General features: G+C 39.0%; 1 protein-coding gene across 2 annotated transcripts in view; it reads right to left on the bottom strand.

The window, feature by feature from the left end:
* Window positions 1-14,884, bottom strand: part of ZBTB20 (zinc finger and BTB domain containing 20) — a 532,799-nt gene that overhangs the window by 75,569 nt on the left and 442,346 nt on the right. For both annotated transcript variants that reach the window (XM_048493332.1, XM_048493333.1), the window contains one exon: window positions 1,957-2,087. The gene's annotated coding sequence lies outside the window, so the exon portion shown is untranslated. The remainder of the gene's footprint in view (window positions 1-1,956; window positions 2,088-14,884) is intronic.

The following is a 14,884-nucleotide window of genomic DNA, read 5'->3' as shown; positions in this document are numbered from 1 at the left end:
AACACATACTTTTAATTTCAGGGACACAAAAGTATAACAATTCCCTATGCAGATTCTAAGGGGGGGAATATTCCACATAAAATGTATAAAATGAGAATAAAAGTTAAAACGAGTAGAGAATGCTCTGTGGGATTATCAAGACAGGAAAACTTTGCAGATGTTACTGTCTCTCTAGAGAAATAAATGCTTGCATTTTAATATTGTCAGCAGCTGGTTCCTATTGAATGCCATCAGGATGATTCAGCCACCATCCAGAAATACTAGTAGCAGCAAAGTTCACTCAATCAGATATCTATAAAAATTTCCTGGTCCCAAGACACTGCTGCTCTCATATACCCTAAGCTTTATTAAATTATTGCTAATAGTATCAAGTGCAATCATTTGAAGTGAAAAAAACAAGACAATTGCCTTAAAGGACACAGCTTCTCTTTTACTGAATTCTTTGAATGTCAAACATTAAAACATTCACATTCTAAGCAACAATATTCCCTCCTTTCCCCTCCACTTTTCACATGATAAAAAGACAGGCCTCTTCGTACTTAAATTCCTACTACTTTCTGTACTCCCCATCCCAACCATATCCTTAAACTGATCAATAAACTGTCCTTGCTGTTCTGAACTGATTCAAATATGTTAAAGCATATAGTTTGCTATTTTTTTAAAAAAAAAACTTTGCTCTCTAGCAATTATTTCATTTGTAGTGTTTCTGAAACTTGGAACTGGCATAGCCTTGCTATCCAAAATTGCATCCCAAATAGAAATATCACTAGTCTATACCCTGCTGCTTTACAACACAACAATTGTCCCATTGTAGTAGTTGTATGTACACTGAAGAAGAAAAAGAAGAAGAGTTGGATTTATATCCCCCCATTCTCTCTTGTAGGAGACTCAAAGCGGCTTACATACTCCTTTCCCTTCCCTCCGCACAACAAACACCCTGTGAGGTAGGTGGGGCTGAGAGAGCTCAGAAGAACTGTGATTAGCCCAAGGTCACCCAGCTGAGCTACTTATGTTTATCCTAACACACCTGTTCAGATGTAGAATGGTATAGTATAGTCTGATCTCATCAGATCTTGGTACTTAAGATGGCAAACCACCAAGGAAGGTTACACGGAAGAAATCAACGGCAAACCACCTTTGCTTCTCACTTGCCTTGAAAGCCCCTTGGCTGGAGTTGACAGAGGTTGGCTGTAACTTGATGGCACTTTACACACGTAATACATCTATTCAACCATGCTACCTTGGCTAAAGACTGGAGGCTCTTCCACTGAAGAGGTTACTTTTTATTTCCTGTCCAGGGCGTAATCATACAAATCTCCAAATTCTCACCACTTGTCAACACACTGCTGAAAGTTATTTAAAACAAAAAAAAAACCCCAGTTAACCAGATGATATTGTGGGGTACCATGGAAGTGCACATACCCTTTAGCCAATGAGAGGGCTTATCAGGTTCAGGTGCCAGCTAAGGTAACCATCTCTCGCTCCCACTCTGGCCTGGCAAGCGAGAGGGGGGACCCCTCAATGCTGCATGTTTGATCCCCCTGCTCTAAGATATTCAAATTAATGGGTTGCTTTGTTTTCTCTCAAGTGAACTATCAAGCATGAACTCATATACTGCATCCTGGAGGCTAAATTCTCATTTTTTTAATGAAGTTTTTTTTTCTGAATGGAAACTGGCCTCAATGGTATCAAGGTTCAGGTGCAGACAAATGGCAAAATCTTCAGTGTGTGGAAAATTACTCTGTAATTCTACCAGGAGGCATAACCAACCATATCTTGCAGGTTAAAATATAAAGAAAAGGAAAGCATCAAGAAAAATGTTAATGGAACATCTATATTTAAAAGTGTATTTTCAATGTAATCCTTTGTGCCTTAATAAAGCAATGAAAAGGGGTATAATTTTTTTCTTACACAAACATGGTGGGGGAAAAAAACTCAACATAAGTAAGAACTTACATTTGAAGAAGCAGCAAGAATTTGTAATTAGAACAACAGCCCAAGTAGCCAGATTTGGGAAGCCTTCTTGTTGGATCTTTCACAGATTTGGTCAAGCATGGACTTTCAGCAAAGTAGAGCTGATTGCTTGTCTGTAAAAACACAATGTATGCGTTTATTTAAAGTAGTATGTTGCATTCTGCCACCTGTCAAAGCAATATACAACAAACAAGCTAAACGCAATGTAATCATAACAATTCTGCTCTAAAACTGTAATAAAACAGCCAGGTAAAAAGTTCATAGAAAAAAACAACAATGCAGTCAGTTAAAACAAAACAACCTGAGTGGGAGGCTTTCTTAAAAAGTCAGCTTTTTACCTGGTGGTGAAAAATCAATAGTGCCTGAAGCACCTCCCCAGGAGTACATTCTTTAGCGAGTGCGAATAGCTCGACCTGTGTTTTTGTAGTCCTAGCCTTTGTATCATTTATGGAATGAGGTCTTGCGGGCAAATTAAAGAGCATGAAGAACTAGAGATGGGGAGATCTTTAAAGGTCACCATTAACACTGTCAAGTGGGCCAGGAAGCAGGCAAGAAGTGCAAGTGAATAGGATACAGTTTCCATTAGTTTAGTTCCATTCTCCATTAGTTTAGTTGTAGTTTCTAAGCTGTCTCTAAGGCCTAGAGTTCATTTAAGTAACCCACACTGGAGGTTTCTACACTGTGGTTGGTTGTGGTCAAAATTTTATCTGAGGAGAAACAGCCACTTGAAAATCAAGCAACAATGCAGGGCCAAGATGTATCCCCAGTACACAAATGATTTTGTTTATGAGAAATTCAGGCCTGTTGGAAGTTTAAACCATGGCATCTCCAACTATCAGTCTATCTATCATCAATATTTCTGCTTTGTTGAATTAAGCTTCAGTTTACTAGGCCTCACCCAGCCCAAATGGCACCCAAGTGTTTGTTTAGGAGATCCAGGACTTGGTTTGATGAAAAAGAAAACGGACATGAATAATACAAGCATACTGTACATTTAAAGCTGCCTTATCCTGAATTAGACCATTATTCAATCAAGGTTAGTATCTTGAAGAAATCAAAATGCTTTCCTATCATCTACATGCAAGCCCCAGGTTCAATTTTACCAACATTAATCTGTGGGCCAAATGAAAGACAGCATGAACTCTGCAATTCTTTATAATGCAAATAGCAGCCACGGGAGTGGGGCCCACCTCAGACAAGGATGGGCATAGGAGAAAAGGGTTAACCTTCCAAACAACAACATTTTTCCAGTAGCAACCTGCCACCCAGTCTAGTTATTTGCCTCACAGGAAAAACATACAGATATCTCATAGGGAGAAGAGTGATTCGGATTGGAAACAATGCAAGATGATAGAATAAATATGTCCATCTCCATGTTGCAGTCTCAATCTGAATCCATATCCCCACCCCCAGCAGCTGCTGTTTATACCATTAAAAACCACAGGTCTCAGAAATCATATCTAGGTTGCCTCTGAATTTCTCACAGAAAAAGAACCAGCTGTGAAGCAGCAATGCATACATATATTTATTTATGTATTGTATAGTCCATGCCCTCTCCCCACTTTGGGCACCTTACAACATTTAAAACACAATAAAGGTAAGTACAATTCGAATACATACAGTAAGTACAAAATAATAAAACAAATTAAAACATCAACTTGACAAGCCAATCTGAAGGGTTCAAACCACTGGCCTGCTCCTCAGTTTGTTACCCTAGTCAAAAGCTGCTTGAAACAAAGCAGCCTTGGATGCTTGGTAAAATGCTGGAAGATTCCACAGGGAACGAATTTCCTTGAGAAGCTGGTAACAAAGAGAGGGGGCAGCCACTGAAAATGCCCTTGCCTTAGTGGTTGACAGGCAGGCAATTCACAGGCCTGGAACTTGCAGAAAGCCCTGCTATGATGATCTAAGGAGGCAGGGGGCATATCAGGAGAAGCAATCAGGCTGGTTAGAGGGTCCTTAGACCATTTAGGGGTTTAGAGGCTCCAGAAGCTGATCAAAAGTCAGTGCATGTGTCCAATTATTAATGTTCTATATGCAGACCAGGGAGACCCAATCAGTAATCTTTAAGCTGCATTCTGGACCACCTGAAGCTTCCAATCATCTTCAAAGGCAACCTTACATAGAATGCAATTACAGTACTCTAATCTGGAAGGGACTGTTGTTTGGATCACAGTGGTAAGATCATAGTGGGATAGATAGGAGCCAGCTGACAGGCTTAGTATAGGTGATAAAATGCTCTCTTAGCCACCCTGGACAAATTGTCCACTGTATGGAAATAATCAAGTCACATCCCTATGTTCCTAACAGAGTTCATCGCAGACAGCTGGATTCCATCAAGTGCAGGTAAAGCCAACTACCCCTGGGCCCTGGACTGACCTAACCGCATGATCTCCATTTTGGAGAATTTAACTTTCAACCAGCTCTCACAAACCAGTTGAAGGTGCAGTTGGAGATCATCAACCAATGCTACCAGGGCTTTCTAAATGCCAAACCCTGGCCTGAAACCAGAATAGAAGAGATCCAGGACTGATGTTTAATCCAAGGATTCTTGAAGCTGTTCAGCCATTGCTTGCTTAACCATATTTTGTAGGAATGGAAAGTTTCACAGTGGATGTTAATTGGTTAGATCCCCCTCATCTAACTATGCTTTTTTCAGAAGAGGTATCACCACCAACTCCTTAAGGTCACTAGAGAAAGAGTCCCAAGAGAGGAAGTTCAGGGCTCCTCCTACCATCTCCTTGTAGGCTTTCACCACCCAGGAACTGCAAAGATTCAAGGAGTAGGAGTAGGTGAAGACCCTGTCAACATCTGCCTGGGACAGCAGACTGAAATGAAAAAAAAAGACCCATCATGGTAGGCAAAGCCTCCAATCTGTTACTGGTTCCAAAACCTTACAGCAGAGGGAAGAAACTTTAGCCACAAAAAAAGTCACAAAAGAGTCCCAGGCTATAACCAAATTGTTGTCCATTTTAAGAACCACTGCAGGAGTGGTCAATTGCCAAACTAGTCTAAACAACAGTGATGGATACAAACTAGTGGTTTCAATACAGGTGGAGAAGTAAGATCGCCTTGCTGCCTTCACAACCACTTTGTAGACTTACAAATTGGCTTTATGAACTGTTCTTGTTGCTTCGTCATGAATCTGCTATCTCTCTTAGCAGACTAAGCATGCATCTCTCAGGTCCTCTGTATACCAGAGAGGTAAGGAGGTTTGAAGGTGTAGAGGTAATCAAGAAGTAATTCAGTTGATGGCTTCCTGCAGGCCTAAGTTCCAAGCCTCAGTCAGCTCGACTACAGTACTGGCGGCAGGTCCAGAGAAACCCCACAGAGCATTCTGGAAACCACTTGGATTCATAAGTCTTTGCAGACAAGTGTAAATAAGATCACTGATGCTGTGGGAAGGCGAGGCAAAACTCAAACTGACCTTCACAAGGAAATAATCCAACCATGGCACTGATTCACACAGAACCTCAGAACTCAGATCAACTCCTGCACAAAAGATCAGATCCAGCATGGTGCCAAAACAGCATGAGAGAATCCCAAGGTTGCCATGGCAGCCATGACGTCTGAAGCAGCCCCTGATGATACAGGACCCACACAGACATTGAAATCCCCCAAGATTAACAGTCTGGAAAAGTGCAATGCCCACACAGCTGCTGCCTCTGCAAGCTTCAGCAGAGTGTCGACTGGAGGGCAAGATGAACAATAAACCAGCCAGACACTCAGCCTATCCCTGGCAGCCCATGCTAGAACAACACATTCAATGCCAATGATTCCTGCTGCAGGGATCCTTTGGAAGGAGAAAGAATCTTGGATGAGGAGTGCCACTCCACCCACCCTCGTCCTCCCATTGGAGCTCGATGGAAGACCAAGTAACCTAGAGGAGTCAGCTGACTGAGTGGAACCTCTTCATCTCCCCCACCCCACAGATCTCAGTCAAGCATGCGAGGTTGAAATTCCCTCTATAAATAATCTCCCTGGGAGTAACAGTCTTGTTTTTTATTGACCAGACATCACACAGCACCAAGCTCAAAGATTCTAGGCCAGCCCACTGCCATTCCTTGTGATGGGTTGGAGATTAGAAGTCCAAGCATTACCAAATCTTATAGATCTTCCATCTGTAAGTCCAGTCATACCTGCTCGTAGTATAAGGTGATGAAATAAAAAAGAAACACCTAACTGAATCTTCCGAAATGACTTAGAATAATAAGATTGAACATCAGAAACACGCACGTTAATTTGCATTTAAACTAGGTCTACTATGATTAATTTTTAAAAGCGTTTTCCCTCTTACCTAAATGAAACTATGCATCACACAATACTCTTATCATTTCAAGTATTATATTTTGGGCACACACTTAGAATAGTTTTGCTACACACTAGAAAATATAGTATGCAAATATATGGAACATATGTTTGAAAACATGTGATGTATCTGATCAGGACAGATTGCTACTCCCTATCAACTGCACACTTGGGTGGCAAACACAAATTTACATTGTGCAGTAGTCACATACAGTTGAGGGCAGCAAAGGGTTTCACCTTGCTGGTATCCCTTCCCTCTTCCCCCTCCCCCTCTATTAATTATAGCTGTATTCCTATTTCCTATTCACTTCTTTTCTGATTGGGTTCCCTTATTGTTTTGTTGCCAGTGAGTTTAATTAATCAGGGTTTTAATGCATTTATATATTTGATCATTTAACTTTTTATTGTAAGTCGTCCTGGGCAGGTTAAAAGACGATGAATGAATGAATTGTCATTGATCAACGAGATCTCAATTTAAGTTCCAGTTCATACTGATTAATGTGCTAGAACTCAAACAATATGGTATATTTGAAGGATACCATTTGCATCTATTTATAAAAAGCTTTCAGCATTATGGAAAGAGGTGTTGTCTTGGATTAAATTCTGTACACATGAAGTTTATAGAATCAGAAAAATGTGTGGCCTGAATGGAATTATGTGGGCATAAATGACTGAAAATCCCCGATTAAAGTATTTCCTTTCAATATACTGTTAAGGGTCCAAAAACTTTCATTTAAACCAATTTCCCTACCCTTCTCCACATTTTTCTTACCCCCACCCCAAATAATTGATGCTGAACTGCTCTTAACATTCCATGGTTTCATCAAACCTTTTAGAAGACTTTTAAAAAATTTCAATGTAATATTTTTATGCTGTAGACACTGAACCATGATCTTTGGTAGCTGAAAGACTGATTCTTAAGCTACTAATCACAGAACTACAAAGATGGAAAGAGCAACGAAGGCCACCTAAAACCTTATTTGGTGTAGGAAATTCAAACCAAACCAACCATGACAGACTTCTTGAAAACCTTGACCAATGGAGATCCCAGCACCTCTTTTATGGGACTGGTTCAATTGTTATAATCTACTGACAGTTAAACATTTTCTTCTAATTTGTTTATTTACAATCACCAATGCAGATAACATATTAAAAAAATTCATAATAAAATCTCATTTTAAAACTATTAAAACCAATGAAAACAACAACACATTATTAAACCAAGTGAAACCCTCCTGTTTGGGTGTCATCTGCAGATTTGATTAGCATGCCCTCTGTTCCATCATCCAAGTCATTGATAGAATATTAAATAGCGCTGGGCCCAGGACAGAGCCCTGTGGCAACCCCACAAATCACTTCTCTCCAGGATGAAGATGAGCCATTGGTGAGCACCCTTTGGGTTTGGTCAGTCAAGAAATTACAAATCTAACAGTAGCATTTTCTAGCCCATATTTTACTAGTTTGCTTGCAAGAATGTCATGGGGGACCTTGTTAAAGGCCTTACTGAAATCAAGGTGTGCTATATCCACAGCATTCCCTTTGTCTACTAACCTTGTCACTTTTGCTTTTGTGACTTTCTCCCTACACGTGCTGGCTATTTGTTTGAATTCCTCTTAGGTGATTTCCTCTTTTTTCCATTTCTTGTACATATCCCTTTTAAACCTTAGCTCAGTTGAAAGTTCTTTAGACATCCATCCGGGTTTCCTTAGACACCTCCCAATTTTTCCTCCTAATTGGAACTTTGAAATTGTGCCTTCAAGATCTCACTTTTAAGAAACTCCCATTCATCATGCACTCCCCACTCTGCAAGTATTTTTAACCATAGGATCTCGTCCAGTAGTTTCCTAAGTTTACTAAAATCAGTTTTCTTACAGTCTAGAATGTATATCAGACTATGCTTGGATCCCCTTTCCACTGTATAAAAACTCCAGGAGAGCATGGTCACTCCCACCTATGGATTCTATCACTTTCATCTCATCAACAAAGTCATCATTGTTGGTTAGGAGCCGATCTAAAACAGTCAATCCCCTTGTCATCTCTTCCACCTTCCGGACCACGAAATTGTTTGCAAGACCAGTGTGTAATTTGTTGGTCCTTACAGTCTTGGCAGGGTTTGACTTACAACAAATATCAGGATAATTGAAATCTACCATTATTCCTCCTCCTCCTCTCCTTTTTGTTCTAGGAAGACATCATCCAGCTCTTGAGTTTGGGGGTTCCTAATAGACACCTACAATGAAATCACTGTTGTTTCCTTCCTCCTTAATTTTTACCCAGATGCTCTCAACCTGACTTCCAGGATTTAAGCCATGGACCTGCTCACAGGTGTAATCATCCATGAAATATAATGCAACACCTCCTCCTTCCCTAGTTGGCCTATTTATCTGAAATAGGTCATACCCCTCAGTTATTACATTTCAATCAGACTCATTGCACCAGGTTTCAGTGATGCCTATTATACCATATTTGCTTTGCTGTGTTAAGAGTTCAAGTTCACCTTGGTTGTTTCCCTTGCTCTATGCATTATCCAGCAGTAGGTCCGAAAACATCAACTATGGATCTATTCCCTCAACTGGAATGCAATCCCATCCCAAAATTCAGTTTATTAGTCCTCATGTAACCCAAAACTGCCTCAAGGGATCCAAGTTTCCACAGCCTCCCTAAAAGCATGACTTTGCATTTTTCTCAACTGACTTTCATTTTGTTAGTTCCAGTCAGGTTTTCTGATAGAAATAAATTTCAAAATGACTTTGGTATGCCACCCACTTCTGTGTCACACCTACAGATCTGATATGGATTCCATCTACCACTTTATCCAAGTGATAAATAGAAATATTGGAGAGTGGTACCCCCTACTTGAAATCTTCCTCCAAGTTGATGAAGTGTCTCCAACTATCTGTAAACCTGAAACTACTCTTACCCAAACCACAGTTTTCTAACCAAGGTGTCATTATACTCTTATATAAAAGCAAAATCTGAAGTTTTAGTGAAGCTAAGTGGGTATGAAGCTGATAAGCTGATAACAGGTTGCTGGGCAAACTATTACACATAACAAAATTCCAACATTTTATAGGTATTTAAATGGCCTGGAGGGTGAAAGATGTTTGGAAGAGGGATTTTGAAAATGTTAGCAGCTAGCTGGGGGAGAGTTAAACGTTCCCTTTACTCTTTCCACTTCTCCATCCAAAATCACAGTCTCCCAAGGCTAAACAGGGATTTGTTGTATTACATTCTAATGTAAAATGTAGTTTGTGGCTAAGAGTGAGATATGAGTAATAATGTTTTGTTTTTTTAAAGGCAAACACCTCCAAGCAAAAAATATGCATAGCAAAGAGAAAGCATGTTAAATATCTGAATCAGAAGGAAGGCTGTAACTATCTGCCCTGTTTTGCTTACTTCAACTTCAACTGTATGGGGCACTGGGAATTTCTGCACAATTTCTGCAACAGTAAGATCATGCTAAAGTTTAAAAACTCAGAAAAACACATTATATATATATATGTATATGTAACCAAAAGCCAGTCAGTTTCTCCACTACAAACACTTCAGCATATTTCTAACTATGCATAATTTTTGTTGGACCTGTCTTGATTCTCTGGCCAGGAAAATAATTACAGAACTTATTTTCTGTAGGGAAGGAGTGAGTACAATATTTTTCTCACTCTAGATCTACAGGCTTTCTGGGAGACATAGCAGAGATTAACAAGTCACAGAGAAATTTTATTATCTAGGGTAATGAAAAGACTGCATTAACGAATAGCTTCTTTTCTGCTCTTAATATGGTCAGAACTTTAAAGGAACGTGTGAGCATAAAACAAGTCTTTGAGAAATGCCAAGGGAATTCTTAATGGAAGGGTCCAATTCAGCTCACACTCCCAATCTCATTCAGAACAGCAGTAAGCACAACTTCTTATGTGATGCATCTTAAATGCAACCTTCAAATGAAGATCCTTAATTACAAGAAAAGTGAAGAGAAAGCACCCGTGCTCCACACAAACTGAAACCATACAATTCAGATATAGGTTTTCAATGGCCTTAAAGATCAAGCAGTCAGAAGTATGAAAACAGTTAAGATATAAAAGCTGGTTATTAATGCGAGAAAGGGATTGATTAGGAAGGATACGTCCAGTCTTAACAAAAAGTAGTTATGTATCATATGAAAAAACAAAGTTGCACTTACCTGTAACTGCTGTGCATTGAGAGCCTTCTGTGCAGGCATGTGTGGGCCTACGTCTACACAGTCCCATGCGGGACTACACTGAAGACACAACCATGAAAATTCAGTAACTACAGTATGAGAACACCGTGCCCTAGAAGTTTAAATTTAATCCTCAGATTAAAAATAAAAAAATATGATTTAGTAAAGAATTACACATATGCTTAATTGACTCTGATTTCTATTATATTAGTGATTACTGAAAAAAGATGCAAGAATGAGCGCATTTCAGTTTAAAATCCGTCCCTGAAAATAACGATGATGATTAGTCGTCATCGTAGTCATCATTACTACAGAAAAACCAGACTTAGGAAGAAAGGCGTTACACTTATAAAGAAAAAGAAGGAAACAAGTAAGTGCGGCAAAACTATAGCAGAAGACTACTCTAGAATACAACCAAGTGAACAAATGGCAAATGACAGACTATTCTTATATAATAGGACTCCATTTCAACAAGAAATTAAACCAGAAATCTTTGGCATCTGAAAGCAGCAGGGCAGCTTATCATACTAGAGGAAAATCTGCTTCTCCTCTCAGTAGTTATCCTGTTAGTGGCCTTTAAGTAACACTCTGTTGCACCAATGACACACGTGTTACACAAGCTGGTTTTTCCCTTGGCAAACTTCCATCAAAATAATCATCAGGCTCTGTTAGACTTGATAATTAAAAATAAAATGGAGCATACATTACCTAGATGAAGGGATGGACTTCACTAAAATTAAACCAGCAATGTTCTTGGGCCCTGCTCAAAGCAAGTTACCTTTGCCACCCCGTAAATTGCTAAACTTTCAGTTATAATGTCAATGATATATTTGTCAGCTGAGGAGAGTCAACGTCACAATCCATTGTATAGGATTTGCACTGCAATCCGGAACAGAGTTGCACCTTTCTAAGCCCACTGAAATCAGGCTATGTTGTCATAACCATTTGGAAAGTTCTGCCAAGCCTTCGGTGTAAAAATGATGGGATATGTGTTCTGAGCACATGGATTTCTGACCAGTCCCTTAGTCTAAATCAGGGGTAGGGAACCTGCGGCTCTCCAGATGTTCAGGAACTACAATTCCCATCAGTCCCTACCAGCATGGCCAATTGGCCATGCTGACAGAGGCTGATGGGAATTGCAGTTCCTGAACATCTGGAGAGCCGCAGGTTCCCTACCCCTGGTCTAAATGTATCAAGAGGGACAGATTTTCTTCAAAGAGGACACAGCTCTGAGCTTTGCCCCTTGATTGCCCAGTCAGTGAGATGGAGACCTGTCTGCAGGGCCAGAAAAATATTTTAAATTCCAAATGTTTTCAAAATACAGCATCAGATTTATTACATGCCACAATCAAACAGGAACCTAGGAAACCAACTGTCTGGGAATTTTCAAACTTGACTTCTTTGTAACCAAAGTTCTCCAAACATATATATACAAACAGCAATGTAATTGGACCTATTAAATACTGATGACTAATCAGACTCTTGGTATGTTTACAAACTAATAAGGAATATGGTGCATCATGCATTTGAGGTGTGCACCGTTGTTATATGCTTATAATACTTATTTCACACTAAATATTTTCCAAGCAGGAAGAAACCAGAAGTTGAAATATTTATAAAATATGTAAAATTAGAATGTAATTTCAGTAGCTTCTAACATATTTTCAGTGCCCAGAGTGTATCTCCAGTTGAGTTCACGTTAGGGGAGGGGGACAGAGGAGAGAGGAAAGAAGGGAAACCATTTTTTTTAAAAAAAATCTGTTAAGAAGTACAAGAGAAGGTAATTTTTGTAAGAAAGCATGCTGCTAAGTAATAGAAGAGAAGAAATCCGTGATCAAGGTAGTTTTAACACTGTACTGACACTACAGCAACATTCTAGCCAGTGTCTAATTAGTTCAATGACAATAAACGCTCAGCATTTGCAGAACAAACTTCATTCACTACAATGTTTCACATATATTTACAAAAACACTGCAGGACAGGGGAGTACTATTATTATGCCCATTCTGCAGGTGGAGGCCTGAGGCTGGGAAATGGCTTGTCTCAAATCCTTACTGAGTTTGTGGCTCTTGAGGTAAGGTTTGAAATAGGGGCTTAGCAGCTCAAAGTCTTAGCCACTATGTATAAATTCTGGGAACTTCTCCCCAGTGTGACTATTTTGTTTATAAGCCCTTACTTAGCCAAATTCAGAAGAACTTCAAACTAAAATTTGCCCAATTCAGACCTCAGAATTTTACACTTTGAAAGGGAATGCATCTGGTAAAAGTATTGTCAGTCTGTTGTCTTACAGTATGTAATGTAGATATGTTTGCATTTGAACCACAGAAAAGGAGAAAGAGGGTTCCCTCACACGTAAACGTCATTTGTAGCACTATGCTACCAACGTTGTCTGAGGGGTTAATGTAAAAAGTAATCTTAGAAATAAAAATGGAAAAAGCAGGTACAAAATGGAAGAGGCAGGTATTAAGAAGCTGAGACTGGGTTACAGTTTTAGATTATTACAATGCATATGATATACAGCCCAATCCTGTGTATTATAACTCACAGATAAGTCTGAACAAATGAAAAGCAACCTATTCCCAAGTAAGTCAGGATAGGATTGCAAGCTAAAATATGAAAGCGCTGCTAAATGCTATGGGTTTCCTCAAATCACATGTATAAGTCAGTGGAAGTAATTAAAGAAGTCCATCATCAGAACAGATGCTAGTGCTCTGATTACTGATTCCCAACTATAATCTGCAGCAGGTAAACCATGAACTATACTTTGTGTATAGTTCATGGGTGCGTACAATTCTGCATACAGATCCCGAAACTTGCTATCTAAAAAATATTAATATGAATAAGTTTGAAAAGGTTTAAGCAGTACCACACGTCTTAATAGTATACCGATCAAAATCCTAAGATTCTTACACACATCTGTAAAGGTGACACCACACCTGCCATATCTCCCAAAAGGAAAAAAGAAACAGTATTAAATTGAATATATATCTCTATTTACATCTATCTAGCGACATATGAATGGGCATGCACAAAGAGCAATGGAAGATAAGAAAGATAACACACAACTTCCAGGGCAATTTAATTTGGGCAGGTAACTTAAAACAGAGTATGGAATTAATTAAAGCTTTGTCTTTATGCAAAACATGTGAACAAAAAAGCAGAGAAAATAAAAAGAATACACACAGAGACAGAGACATTAAATCAGGAGGGAACATGGGAGAAGTAAATGAAAGGGAGGAAAAAAAACAAACAGAGTTCTAACAGGCCTATTCTGCTAACGGGAGTCCAACTAAAGAGTCATATGATATCTGATAGTGCAGGACACGTCGCCAGAAGCTGGAGCGGATTGCCTGCAGGAAGAAAGAGCCAGTGTGTTCCTGCTCAAAGAGCTTTTCTTTCCTTGTTTTCCTTTCTTCCCCCCTCGTCTCTTTTTCTCTCTTTTCTCTTCTACTCTGAATGCCTGAGTCTTAGGTCAGGTCCATGAAGAATCTCAGAAAAAAGAACTATCATCTTTCACTGTACTTCTGGATGCAAAGATAGCTCGTGGAAGATGCCTCTTAGTCGAGACTGAAGGGACTTATGTAGATTTTGGCATGGACTACCCCTCCCTCCTGTTGCCACCTTTGGGATTACAGGCACAAAATGGATACAAACCACATTAAAGAACAAAAAAGGAATAGGATTTCTTAAGAAAGGCGATACAGAAGGTATAGAAAAGTTGTTTTTTTCTATGAGAATGAAAAAAATACTCATTTAATTGTATTTTAATTTTTAAAGGCAATAGAAAGCATAGCAACAAAATATAAAATCACAAAAATTCATAAGCCTTTAGGATAAAAGAAAAAAAGAAACTTAAAAAATGTAAATAAATGATCAAATGGATCTCTCAGGAGGCTAAAATATTGGAAGTGGAATATTGGCATATTCCTCTTTTCATAAATCTGAGGGAGTCCTTCACAGTAAGTTTGGACTTGATAACATTTTACATTTTCGTTCTGAAGCTGGTTTCACTCTAGTGACTGCAATTAAGTTAGTCCCGAATTACAGCAGTTAATTGTGGGACAAACTTGTCTTTGTACCTCTTGAGTAAACATAAACATGTTTAACATTTAGTAAGTATGTAGAGCTGCCAAAAACTGTGTTATATAAATATATGCAGCACATATGTGACTGCAATGGATCATTTCTTTAAGGAGATGGTAGAATTAAAAAACCTCATAATGATAATTAGTCTGTGTGGCAAAAAACAATTGGTATAATTACTTTCAATCTAGCTCCATGTTTTGCATACACATATACATCTATACACAAATACACAGTAGTGATAACAAACACATACTCTGTCCTGCTGCTCTTTGGGGGAAACTGACATATGTAGTATTTTAAGTTCTTGACAAAAGTCAT

The sequence above is a fragment of the Sphaerodactylus townsendi genome, linkage group LG04 (assembly GCF_021028975.2).
Source record: "Sphaerodactylus townsendi isolate TG3544 linkage group LG04, MPM_Stown_v2.3, whole genome shotgun sequence".
NCBI lineage: Eukaryota > Metazoa > Chordata > Lepidosauria > Squamata > Sphaerodactylidae > Sphaerodactylus > Sphaerodactylus townsendi.
Note: the sequence above shows the minus strand (reverse complement) of the source record. Positions and strands in the feature narration are given on the sequence as shown.